Source organism: Sinohyriopsis cumingii, chromosome 2, assembly GCF_028554795.1.
Source record: "Sinohyriopsis cumingii isolate HCF-2022 chromosome 2, ASM2855479v2, whole genome shotgun sequence".
NCBI classification, from domain to species: Eukaryota; Metazoa; Mollusca; class Bivalvia; order Unionida; family Unionidae; genus Sinohyriopsis; species Sinohyriopsis cumingii.
Window position 1 is genome coordinate 119106333 of NC_142962.1, and position 13606 is coordinate 119119938.

A 13606-nucleotide genomic window follows, 5' to 3' on the forward strand; every position below is an offset into this window, starting at 1 on the left:
TCCTCCATGGAAACTTATTATTTTACATGGGAATGTGAAACATTATGTACATGGCTTTTGTATACCTTTTTCTAATTTGCTGTATTTTTATTTTCTGTTATTTTATTTCTACTCTCTGTTTTGTTGGGGTATAACAATGCTCTTTAAATAAGACACTTTTTTGTAAAATATTTTTTGTACAGAGAACTTTGTATTCTCTTATTCTTATTACAAATATTTGTACTTACGAATCAGCTAAAAATGTATAATATGATTTATTAATACTTATTGTTCAGACACCAACAAATAAATGTTCAAGGGAGTGTATTGTGTCTTAGGCAAGATCGCCCTATCCTTTTCAAGTGAGTCGTCATGAAAGTGTACCGTGTTTTAGGCAAGATTGCCTACGTTATCCTGAGCAGAGCTTGTTCAGAATTATCAATGCATCGATGAATCACAGTAATTACTCTGGTGATAGTGTGTCATGATACAGCTGTGAAATATCAATACAGAGTGAAACATAAACTGAATTATATGAATCATCCAAAAGTAAACAAATTTATGACCTTTCCATCCAACTGAATGAAGTAAACAACAAAACCACTTATAACAAATTAATTTCATTGGCATATTTCTGATCATTTATTATTGCTGGCTTCTTTCTTTCACTGCATTTGTATTGTTCATTCTTCAAAAAAAATCCAGTGAAGGATCTAAAATGTATGCATTTATCATGATGCATATCATGAAGACATCAAGGGCATTTATGATGGTACATATCGTCAAGACAGAGGGATTTAATTATATCATGAAGACACATGGGAATTTATCGTATGGCAAAGACGTGGAGGGCATTCTTATCATGATACATATTGTGAAGTCAAAGGGCATTTATTACGATACATGTTGCAAAGACATATCATTTATCGCCATATGAAGACATGGAGACCATTTATCATGATACATACCATGAAGATATGGAGACCATTTATCGTGATACATACCATGAAGACATGGAAACCATTATCATGATACATGCCATAAAGATATGGAGACCTTTTATCATGATACATACCATGAAGATATGGAGACCATATGATGTGATACATACCATGAAGATATGGAGACCATTTATCATGATACATACCATGAAGACATGGAGACCATTATCATGATACATGTCATGAAGATATGGAGACTATTTATTGTGATACATACCATGAAGACATGGAGACTATTGTGATACATACCATAAAGATATGGAGACCATTTATTGCATTATATATGAAGACATTGAGGGCATTTTATTATGATAAATATTGTGATGACATGAGGACATTTATCATGATACATATGAAGACACAGAGGGCATTTATTGTGATACATATTGTGAAGACACATGGCATTTATCATGATACATATGAAGACACATGGCATTTATCATGATACATATCGTGAAGACACATGGCATTTATCATGATACATATCATGAAGACACATGGCATTTATCATGATACATATCATGAAGACACATGGCATTTATCATGATACATATCGTGAAGACACATGGCATTTATCATGATACATATCGTGAAGACATGAAGGGCATTTGTGATGATGAATATCAAAGTACAAAAACGCTGGCTATGCCCAGCTCTAACACTGAGGTACATTACAGGGTAAAATAGAATTCAACCAGGATAATGGAAACCTTTTATAACAAGGACTGTTACCCTGAGATATTTTATTGTATGCCAATGTAACTCAGTGGATTCTTTTGTGTTCATTATGTCATAATACTCATGTTATCATCCTTCCATCAATGATTCTCTCAGTGTAAGAGCAAAAATTTGTCAAAATATGCAGTTTATTTTGTCTTTTACAGTCCATAATGGAAGGGTAGTCAGATTGACTATAGGATGGAAGGAAACATTTGAAAGAAAAGGTTTACCACATTTTTGTTTTTCGTTCCTTCCTTCCTTCCACCCATGATAAAACTGTTGAGTTGATACAAGTAGGCCTGCTCATCTCCTTTCAGTGAATGGAGCTTTTGCATGCGAGGATGAGGGGTGACCAACCTGGAAAGGATAACCCACCTCCATTACTGGGAATGATATAGTCAACCCACAGACCCCCTCCAGTGGCAGTACTGCATTCCTCTTTTATTTTGTGTGACCAGTGTCCCTCTCCAAGGAAACAGAAGAAAAAAACACATTGACTAAACACTGAAGGACATCTCATACCAGGTACTATATACTGATTAGGAATGTAAAGGTTTCATAGAATATATCATGAAAAGTCATTAAAGAGAATGGGCATTTTTTACTACTTTATAATTAGAAAGCAAATGTTGAAACCATAGTATTGGAGGCCTCTAAATATGTGTATAATCATTGTGTGTGTGTGTATGTTTGTGTGTGTGTGTTTGTGTGTGTGTGTTTGTGTGAAAACATTTCTACTTTTATTGAGTTCTGTCTGCATTAAGATGCATGGGGGGAGGGTTCTTGGGCATTGATAGTTAAGTGTCTTGCCTTAGCACATACCAGAGTAGTCAACCCAGCTCCAAACTTGGTCATCTTGCATATACTAACCACTGAGTTACTGTATTTCTAATGTTAGTTCGAAGAACATTTTGAAATATCATCTTTAGTGAAAGATTGTTTGCAAGAAGTTGACTTTCTTTATTAGGCAGGAGGTATATCTGTATATTCTTTGACATATTTCCATTAATGTATTGTTTGAAAACTTTTTAAAGCATTTTTATTTTGGAAAGTTCAAGAAAGGAAACAAAATAATCTAATGCATCTCCGGTAAGGAATAATTGATATATGTGAGAGTTATAAATCTTCTACAAACTCAATTTTGATAGACTCTTCAGTGTATTTATAAATATTTAAATTCATTATGGTGTGTATAGTACAGCAACAGGAAGTTAAAGACCTACCGTGTCATTTTTAGAGTGAAGTAATTCAAGTTAGCTATACAATTCAAGAATCCCATGACATAATCAGACTATCACTGAATGAATGCACGTTCACAAGTCAAAAGAATCAAAAGATTTGTAATAGTATAGATTTTTTGCAAAATGTTTTTCATAGCTTTCGAGTCTTTTTAGACTTAAGTTCATTAATAGGACTTGAGTTCATTAATAGGACTGAAATTCATTAGTAGGACTTGAGTTCATTAATAGGACTTGAGTTCATTAATAGGACTTGAGTTCATTAATAGGCCTTGAGTTCATTAATAGGACTTGAGTTCATTAATAGGACTGAAATTCATTAGTAGGACTTGAGTTCATTAATAGGACTTGAATTCATTAATAGGCCTTGAGTTCATTAATAGGACTTGAGTTCATTAATAGGATTTGAGTTCATTAATAGGATTTGAGTTCATTAATAGGACTTGAGTTCATTAATAGGACTGAAATTCATTAGTAGGAATTGAATTCATTAAGAGGAATTGAGTTCATTAATAGGCCTTGAGTTCATTAATAGGACTTGAGTTCATTAATAGGATTTGAGTTCATTAATAGGACTTTAGTTCATTAATAGGATTTGAGTTCATTAATAGGCCTTGAGTTCATTAATAGGACTTGAGTTCATTATTAATAGGCCTTGAGTTCATTAATAGGACTTGAGTTCATTAATAGGACTGAAATTCATTAATTGGACTTGAGTTCATTAATAGAATCTTATATTTATTAATAGGATAGCACATGCAATATTATTGTGAGAATCTTATTATGAATGTGCACATCTTTTTAAGGTCAAAATAAATGGAATTTATTCCCCAAAATCAATACAGTAGGAATGTCACTAAAACCCAGCATTTTCATGGGAAATGGGGAATTATATGAACACATCTATAGCTGTTCACTATTTGACAGAATTATGTCCTTTTCTTGACACAAGTCCACAATTCTAAGACCTTTCTTTTTTGTGTCTGCTCTTGATATAATGCAGACAAGATGTATAGAACTGTTTATTTCCCACCTTTTGTTTCCTAATTACTGGTACTCCCAGTATCAAGTTCAATTAACATTTTCTCTCATTTTTTTTGTCAGGGTTGTAACCCCAGCTGAAAGTGATCTTGTATTTTATTAAGAGAGTTTGTGCATTAGGGTGTGTCATGATAAAAACTTTCATCACCTTAACAATTGTGTGATAAAACAGTCTCTCTAATTAATGGTGGTTTACCTGGAAGCTATATATATATATATATATATATATATATATATATTACTGTCACCCAGTTTTCTTGAAATTTTACTATTTAATCAAAAATAATTCTGTAATCACATGGTTAATCTTACAAAATAAATTCTATGATTTTAAAGAAAATGCTTTGTTAGCATCATACTTCTGAATTCCTCAGTATAACACAGTCCTTATTATAAAGTGGATATGACATGTATCCCATTATATTATGTAACAGTAAAATTCTAAATAATGTATCACAGTTTAAGGCAACCTCAAACTTATTATGTAAAACTTGTATGGTTCCCATAGACAGCATTATAATGGGGTGCTACTGCCAAAGGTTTTGCTGTCTCAGATTTGGGGATTCACCAACCAATGGCATTAATGCCTACCATACAAAGGTTGTAAGAGTTTCAAATTCCTTTAAAATTTATTTTAAGCCTACCTGCTTTCTGTGCAGTAAAGTTTATGTATTCCCCCATTGTTGCTGGCAACTTTAGCATAAATGACTTAGCATTAACCAATGTATATCTTTCTTATGTTTTAAGTCAATATTTCAGATAGTGTTTCTTATGCAGTCATGAAACTCGAATTGTGCCTGCAACCAGAGGAATAGTACACTTCCAAAATGAAAATAGGTCACTGACCTACTTTTGTATTTCTGTAATAATGTATAAGATCCCCTCCCCCATCTGCTTCCTAGTTGTTGTTAGTGTTAGCAAATGTACACCATTGTGTTCAGATCAGTTTCTGAGACACTTGGAGCTTGTAGTCATGAACCTTTATATATATGCTCACTTTCTATGCCAGGGTCAGTTTCTGGGACATTGTTGCTTGTTCAGACATAACAATATATATGTTCTTGCTGTTGTTTTGGGTTTTTATGCCATTTTTCACAACATAGCAGCCAGTATATTTAGTGGAGGAAGATCCTGGAAAAAACCCAGGAAGAACCACTGACCCATCGGAAGTTACTGGCAAGCTTCTCTCATAGACATGTTGACTGAGGTAAAGACTTGAACCCACACAGACAGAGGTGACATGTCAGCGATATGTAAAGTTTAGTGCCTTTGACCTATTCAGCGACCTAAGGATCACAAAATATATATGTACATGAATTTTAAGAAGTACTAAATCACCATGCCAAATGTAGGTCTTTATGAGAGTGTGGTATGACTAAATCACCATGCCAAATGTAGGTCTTTATGAGAGTGTGGTATGACTAAATCACCATGCCAAATGTAGGTCTTTATGAGAGTGTGGTATGACTTGATAGTGATATATGATATGATCCCCCATTATGATGCTTTGGTCATCGTTATCTAGGAGATGATCACACACAGTGTTATTTCCTGGATCAAGCAAACAATAAAATAAAATATGAAATTAATGGATGGAATAACAGAGATCTGAGAAGAGATATAGAATAGAACAACATAAGCCCAGTATGTAAAAAATAACAATCAGTTACATAAACAAAATGAAATTGAACATGACCTTGAACAATACACTCTCTCTCTTAGAAACAGAATTACAGAATTTACATGAAATGCAACTGGCCATTCTGTTATACTGAAAAAACAAATTTCATAACATAATTGAGTGAATGATCAAACTCAAATTGATGGCATGTCATCATAACCTGATTGCCTCCAGCCCTTTCTAAATCAGTATTTAATTACAAGTCAGAGCTGCTGTATTTCTTTTTCTTCTGTCTGTCTGTCTCTTTTTATTTTTCTTCAGGTCATCAACCTTAACTTGGCTACCTGCTGTCTTTTCAACTATGTAGTATGTTATAAAACTATTTTTTGCTTCAAATAAATAAAATGCAATCTAAATATTTGTCATGTTTTTCTTGACTGACATCAAAGAGTATTCCCACTCATTATGTCAGATATTATCATAACTAAACTATGGTCTATTCACAACCTGATGGATACACATCATCATATTAATATAAAATTAATGTCTTTTTCCCAGCTGCTACTTGCATTTCAAGCTGGAACAATGACATAACTAGACCTCTTTGATAAATGATTACATCCCACTATGGGCTGTAAATTACTAGCTAAATGATGTTGATCGATATGTGCCAATTTTCTTCAGTTAAGAGAATTCACAACCTAATTACACAAATGAATTAATGGACTTAATGTCTTGTCTTAACTACATTACTTGCTAACAGCAATTAATTGACATAGACATAGTAAAACCAGTTCTTAGCATACATGATACAAATTAAATTATTTCTTACAATTCATATCAGAATAATGCATGAAATTCCTGCAATATATGATTTTTTGTTACATACAAATCACTAAATCTGAACACATTCATTATCAGTGAAGTATTGCAAGACATTTTTACAATAAATGAATTGTATAACATTCAAGACAATGAATGCACGATTAACTTCTGATCTCATGGAAAATCAATGTATGCTGTTGTTGTTGTTGTTGTTGTTGTATGGTTTAACGCCATTTTTCAGCACAAGATAGGCTATTCATGGCGGCCAGTATAAATGGTGGAGGAAGAACCCTGGAAATCCCCGGAAAGAACCACCGACCCACGAGAAGCTACTGGCAAGCTTTCTCACATAACCACATTGGCTGAATCCGAGACTCGAACTCACGCAGACAGAGGTGAGATGGCAGTGATCCGTAACGGTGAGCGCTTTAGACCACTCGGCCACTCGGGGCCCCCAATGTATGCGTTTAAGATGTAAAAATTCAACAAATAATTGCAAACTTACATCAGTGAGTATATTGTGTGTGATTGAGACAATACCTTGTTCTCTTCCAAGACTCACTTTTTTCTATGCAGCCTCTGGTTTCAGGTTTCAAAGATTCTTCCAGACCTTGTCCTTTGGAAAATTTTAACAAGAAAAGAACTTTTTAATGATCTCAGAGCCAGCTTCCTCTTCCACAAAAAACTTGCACTTGTGAATTTCAAAAGGGAAATTACTTTAAACCTTGAATTTCATTATAGGCCCCCCCCACTTTTTTTAAGCTTAGCCAATCAGGATTAACTTTCTCTAACTGCCAAATTAAAACTCATACCAAAGTCAGAATAATTCTTTGTAATCTGCTTTATTAATAAATATTCTGGAAAAATATAATTTTATGATACCTATTACATATGGCCCACAATTTACCAAAATTTTGTCTCTGACTTGTCTCAGCTTTGTCATTTTCTCCACTAGACCCTATGCTAACATATATGTTGGACCATTATCCTAGTGGGTCCTCATTCAATCATCCCCCCAAACAAATGTTATCCATCACAAGCTACTAATTTATTGTGAGCCTAGCCCATACATCAGTCTTAATGGTTACATGTCATACTGCTGACTATGACAAAATGTGCTGCAAGAAAACAGCTACAAAAATTTTGCACCATTACAAAGTATGTCAATCTTAATGTTTATGTGACCACACCAAAAACTGCTGTAACAAAACAGCTGCAAAAATTTGCACCATTGCAGTCATCAGGATCATTTTTTGTGCTCCAGTGATCATGTTCATGTACATTTACATCAATCCTTAAGAGAATACATGAGTCCTTAAGAGAATTACATGAGTCCTTAAGAGAATTACATGAGTCCTTAAAAGAATTTCATGAGTCCTTAAGAGAATTACATCGCCATACCAAAAGTAGGTTATTGTGATGGACTTTTTTTTATATAAGTTGTTTCTATATTTTTGATGATTGGGTGAGTCTCTTGGAACCGCATTGCTTGTGTAGTCATAAAACTGGATATGAGGATACATCCTGCATGACTATATCAAAGAAAAAGTCAAGATGACCTACATCAACCACTTGGTTTATTTTTAGCATCAATCCATATTGATCATCTTGGGTACCGACAGATCCAAAACTCTTGTGTCCCTTGTTCTTCCACTTGTCTAATTTGGTAAGATTAAAAGAAGAGGCGCACTCCCTTCATGAGAAGGGTGTACTAGACAGGTTGCTTAGATCATTTAAGATCAGAAGGTATTCCAGTCCTCCATATTTGATGATCACTTATTCCACAATAAGGCGAATCGAGTCCCTCAAACTAGATCAGTCTCTTTGTTGACATGTAGTAACCAGTTTGTGTCTTCTACCCACAAATTGAGCTTACTTCATCTCAAGATTTAGTCTATGTAGGGATGAATTTCCTCATAAGCAGGATTAATTTGTGCCCATGCTGGACAGAGTGGTCAAGATCTTGCCCTTATTGGAGGCACTCAGAGCATTAGCCACGTTGTTGGCTCATCCTTTTCTCTCTCTGCCAAGGTCCACAGCATATCTTGATCCTCTTGACAGAAAGTTCTTGCACCCTCTCCGCTTTCTCCTGTTGGCAATCTGGAAGCCATGCAGGGACTCTCTAAATGCTCAGATTTCTCAGGGACTGGATTTCAACCATCAGATGATTTGATGGATAAATCAGGGGCTGGTTTCTAACCAGAGTCCACATGCACACCCCTGAAATCCACTCCTATTTGTTTGCAGAGCTGAAAAGATGGCTACTTCAAGGTTCATGTTCTGAGAAGAATCTATCCTCCACATGTACAATTTGGAAATGAGGGCAGTATCCTTAGCCCTTAAGGAGTGCATCAGTAATAAGTGTTTGCTATGTGATGGTCTCCTCTGACAATACGTTGGTGGTAGTGTACCTCAGGAGACAAGGAGACACAAATGCCCTTTCTGCATGGAGGCTCGGAACCTCCTTTACAGAGTGCCTCATAAGAGATTACCCTCTGAACTAGCTGCATTCCTCATAAAAGATATTTTGTAGGACAGTCATATGATGGAAAGGGAAGAGAGTCTAGAAGGATGGTCTCTACACTGTTTCATTTCCCCAGTCCCCATCCAGAGGACTTGGACAGTGGATGCTTTCAGCCTGAAGTGGGATCATACTGTTCACTTACACCTTCCCATCCTTCTGGATCATCTCTCTGGTACTTCACAAGTAAGGAACCCAACTGTTCAGTTCATTTTTATATACCCTTTGTGGCCCCAACAGTCATGGTTCAATGATCTTCCTGTCCAGCTGGTGGACTATCTGAGGACATTACCCCATCAAAGAAACCTCCAGTCATGGCTCATCCACATAACAGCCTGCAAATTCTCCACCTTTTCACTTGACGTATCTCAAATAAACTCTCCACCAGGACCAAGTTGCCAAGTTTATTATTCAGTCCATTGGATGATCTGTGTCTAAGGTCTAATCTCACTTGCTAATGCCTATATGGAATCTCTCTTGCATCTTGTGGTCTCTAACTACCCCCCCCCCCCAGTAAACCTTTGGGTGAAGCTTCAGCTGAGAACCTTACCCTGAAGCCTATTTTCTTGCTCTTATTAGCTGTCTAGCAGTAGTCCTCTGTCCAACAGGCCAGTTGTGAGATCATCAGCCTCCCACCAAACTGACAAAATCATCTATACACTAGCAACAGGATTTGTATTACTAATATTAAAATGGGGGACTGGTTTTAAATGATGTAATGGTTACCTGTTGATATTACCAGATTCATTTCTTCTGCCCTGCACTGATATCCCACTAGTTCAGACTGCTTCCTAAAAAGAATGAAGGACAGTGTGCATGGCCATGGTGTCGGGGGGGGGGGGGACTTTTAAGGTAATGGGGTGAGGGGGCAAAATGCTGGCTATACATTGACAAAATTTGTTGTCATTTCAAGTTTAATACACTCAATTACATGAGAATGGTATGCAATGTCTCGCAATGTTCTTTGCGTCACACTGCTGTCAGTAATGTCTCGCCATGTTCTTCATGATGCACTGGTGTCAGGCAGTGGTTTTACTCTATTATCCTTGCTGTTCTTATGTTTCTACCATGGAATATAAGATGGAAGATGTACTGACGAGATTGTGAAAATTGAGTCTATAACCTTAAATAATAATTAAAACAACGGAAGATATATATTGTGTACATATACTAGACATCAAGTTAAAAACATCTACTCCATAAAGTAAGACTCCTTTATTCTGCCTACAGAATTTTTGTAATGAGAATAACTCTTTATATGAATATGACAGGTTCTTGACTTTGCATAACACACATAAATTTATTGATGTGCATCAGTGATTCACGCAAATATTCAGTTTGGCTAAGCCCTCTAAGCCCTTTAAATTATTTTTCCGTAAATGGCACTTCTGACGTCTGACACCAACACAGTGTCACAGTTGATACTTTTGAAACAAAACAAAATTACTATGACTCTGTTACTCACTTAAAGTCAGGTCCAACTGTAAAATGCATAGATCTAGATCTGATGTTCCGTAACGTGCTGGCAGTTCAGATTCTATGTATCTTGTTTGGTTGTAGTCAGCAGAAAAAGCAACATAGATCCTGATTTGCCAGCATGTTTTGTGTCAGGGTCAATGTTGTCAGAAAACATAAAATCTAAAAATATCATAATGTTACATTCTTCTGAAACCAAGATCCATACTTTTATATTTTCTCGTGCATGCTTGTGACGTCACTCAGATCCAGACTCTTGAAACTTAAGCTATAAAATATATAATGCTTATTTAATGTAAATATATTCTGAAAAATTTCCTGGAAATGAAAAGAAAAAACAAAATCTCCAAGGAGACTATTCCATAGGTATTACAAGTACATTTTTTCAGCTTATATGAATCCATTATCCATGTAGACGGAAGATGTTGACATCCATGAACAATGATATCATAAATGTGGAGGTGAAAAAAAAGACTGATTTAGGTGTGTTCATGGTAGCCTAACAAACATTATATTGTACACAACAAGTGCCTCAATTTGTCATATCACGTTTATATTCTGTTTTGTTTTACCATACTTTACCATATGTATGTGTCATACATGGTCTTGACACAGCAGATATACACTACTTTTTGACAGTTTTGTTGACGTCATCTATCAGACTAACCCATCTTTATGACAAATCCTACATTTTAAGAAAAGGACAGAGAATAACAATATGCTAGTATGACATTTTTTAAACCAAAAACGTCATAAAATATTTTCATATTTAATAATTGAATCTTTCAAAATAGATAATTTGGGAAGACAATTCATGGGAATTTTCCCATTTTTATAAGCAAATACATTGTAAAAGTTGACCTGGTTTTGCATTCAGCTTGCTATGTACCATGATGGCTTCACTTTTTGTTGTCCCCATGCTCCTAATGGGAATATTGTGATAAGCTTTATCCATTCATCTGTCTGTCCATTGCCACATCTCATAAACTGCTGGGTGGAAGTTGCATGAAGTTTTGGTTTTGTTTTCCTAGGGATAACCATGTACAGCAACAAGACTGGGATGGGATTAGGGGTGAGGTTAACATCCTAATCTTGCATTTTTTTTAAACCAAACTTTGTATGATGTTTTTATGTCAAACAGTGTGAAGAGGTAACATAAATCTGACAGATTTTGTATCATGGGCCGGGGTGAGTGGTGGAATACGAGTTATTGCATTTGCTATAGTTTTTGTTCTGAAATACTTGTATCTTAGAAAATATTTGAAAACAAAATATCATGAAGAGGCAGATCTAAGGTGAAAATGTGTAACATTATGGGTACACATATTGGAAACCACTGAAGTTTTGGGCATAGTTGAACTGCATCTTAGTGTCCAAGTGGTATGTGTGTCTGCCTTTGATGGGTTCAGTTCTTTGTTCAATCCTCAGTAGGGGCCCTGAGTAACAGAGTGGTCTAAAGTGCTCACTGTTACAGATCACTGCCATCCCACTTCTGTGTGGGTTCGAGTCTTGGATTCAGCAAATGTGGGTATGTGAGAAAGCTTTCCAGTAGCTTCTCGTGGGTCAGTGGTTCTTTGCGGGGTTTTCCTAGGTTCTTGCTCCACTATTTATACTGGCCGTCATGTATAGCCTATCTTGTGCTGAAAAATGGCATTAAACCCAACAATCCTCAGTATCAACCATGTGACTCTTCCTTAGATTTCAGACGTGTAAGTTTGGTTCCATTCTTTTTATGTGCAGTACAATGTTAATTTAATACTGGCTCATCAGTGTGGACTTTCCTGATCATTTTTTTCGTATGAAAAAGATGACATTCTTTGTAAGAGACAAACCTTTATTCATTTATTTTGTGGATTCAGTTTTTTTACTTAAACCAAAGAAATTAAATTTTTGTCAACATTTAAATTCCTGGATATTCTTCTGATAAAAAGAAGTCATGGTAGCTCAGTGGTTAAAGCACTGGACTGATGACCAGAGGAGTGTGGGTTTGAATCCCACCAACAGATTAGCCCAGATCAGCCACAGTGGTGTGTCCCTGGGAAAGACACTTTACATTACCGAAGCATGGTAGAACCTTAATATGTTGCACTGACAAAATACCAAACCAGACAATAAATCACAGCGAAAAGTGCATATATGGCCAAGACTTCTTACATGTATTTAAATTCATGTTGTAAAGCAATCATAGAATCCACAAGATTGGTGAACCACAAATAAATATGAATTGACACCTTTATCCCAACAAATCAAAATTATATAGGGATTCTATGACTTCACTAGCTTTCATGGGATACTAATTTTCAGGATTTTGTGGTCGCAGTAATTATAAATTTAAGAATAATGTGTGACAACCCTTGTCGTCAGTGACTACTGTGTGCCAGCATGTGGCATCAATTTTCCTTCATTGCATTGAAACCCATTTATATGCAGCAGAACCCCTTCACCCACAGGTATGATCAAATTGCTTCAAATGATCCTTCTGGAGAGAAATTAAACCTCTTACCCAAATCCAAGAATTTGAAGTGCCGAAGAAAGTGAAATTTTTCACAAAACCTTGAAAATAAAGAAATTTATAGTACTACTAATCCAACAATACAGAGAGAAGATCTTATCAGTAATCAGGTTTTTGGCTGTAGATATTTCAAAGAGATTTATCTGTTGAGAGCACTACACCCAGATGTATTTTATTTTCCACTGGAAACCTTGTGGAGAAAAAAATTGCAATTGAGGAAACTGATCACAATGGCTTAAATTTGTAACAGCTCAGCTGGTAGTATAAAATATGCAAACATTTTCTATGGTAAATCTCAGATTGTCAAGTGCAATCTGGCATGATTAACTTTTCTTTTTTGCCCCACATTCCTACTTTTGAAATACAATAAATGGAAAGATTGTGTGATTTTAACATGCAGACTATTGTTGTTGGGTTCAACGCCATTTTTGAGCACACAATAGGCTATACATGGCGGCCAGTATTAATGGTGGAGGAAGAACCCAGGAACACCCTGGAAAGAACCACCAACCCACGAGAAGCTACTGGCAAGCTTTCTTACATACACACATTAGCTGAATCCGAGACTCAAATCCACGCAGACTGAGGTGAAATGGCAGCGATCCATAAAAGAGAGCACTTTAGACCACTCGGCCACTTGGTGCCCAACATGCAGACTAAAAACCAGTTTTG

At 35.8% G+C, this 13606-nt stretch overlaps 1 long non-coding RNA gene across 3 annotated transcripts in view; it reads left to right on the forward strand.

Annotated features, from left to right (window-relative positions):
* Positions 1-13606, forward strand: part of LOC149805688 (uncharacterized) — a 234785-nt gene that overhangs the window by 194742 nt on the left and 26437 nt on the right. For all 3 annotated transcript variants that reach the window (XR_016419768.1, XR_016419770.1, XR_016419767.1), the window contains exon 11: positions 2018-2225. This is a non-coding gene — a long non-coding RNA (uncharacterized LOC149805688). The remainder of the gene's footprint in view (positions 1-2017; positions 2226-13606) is intronic.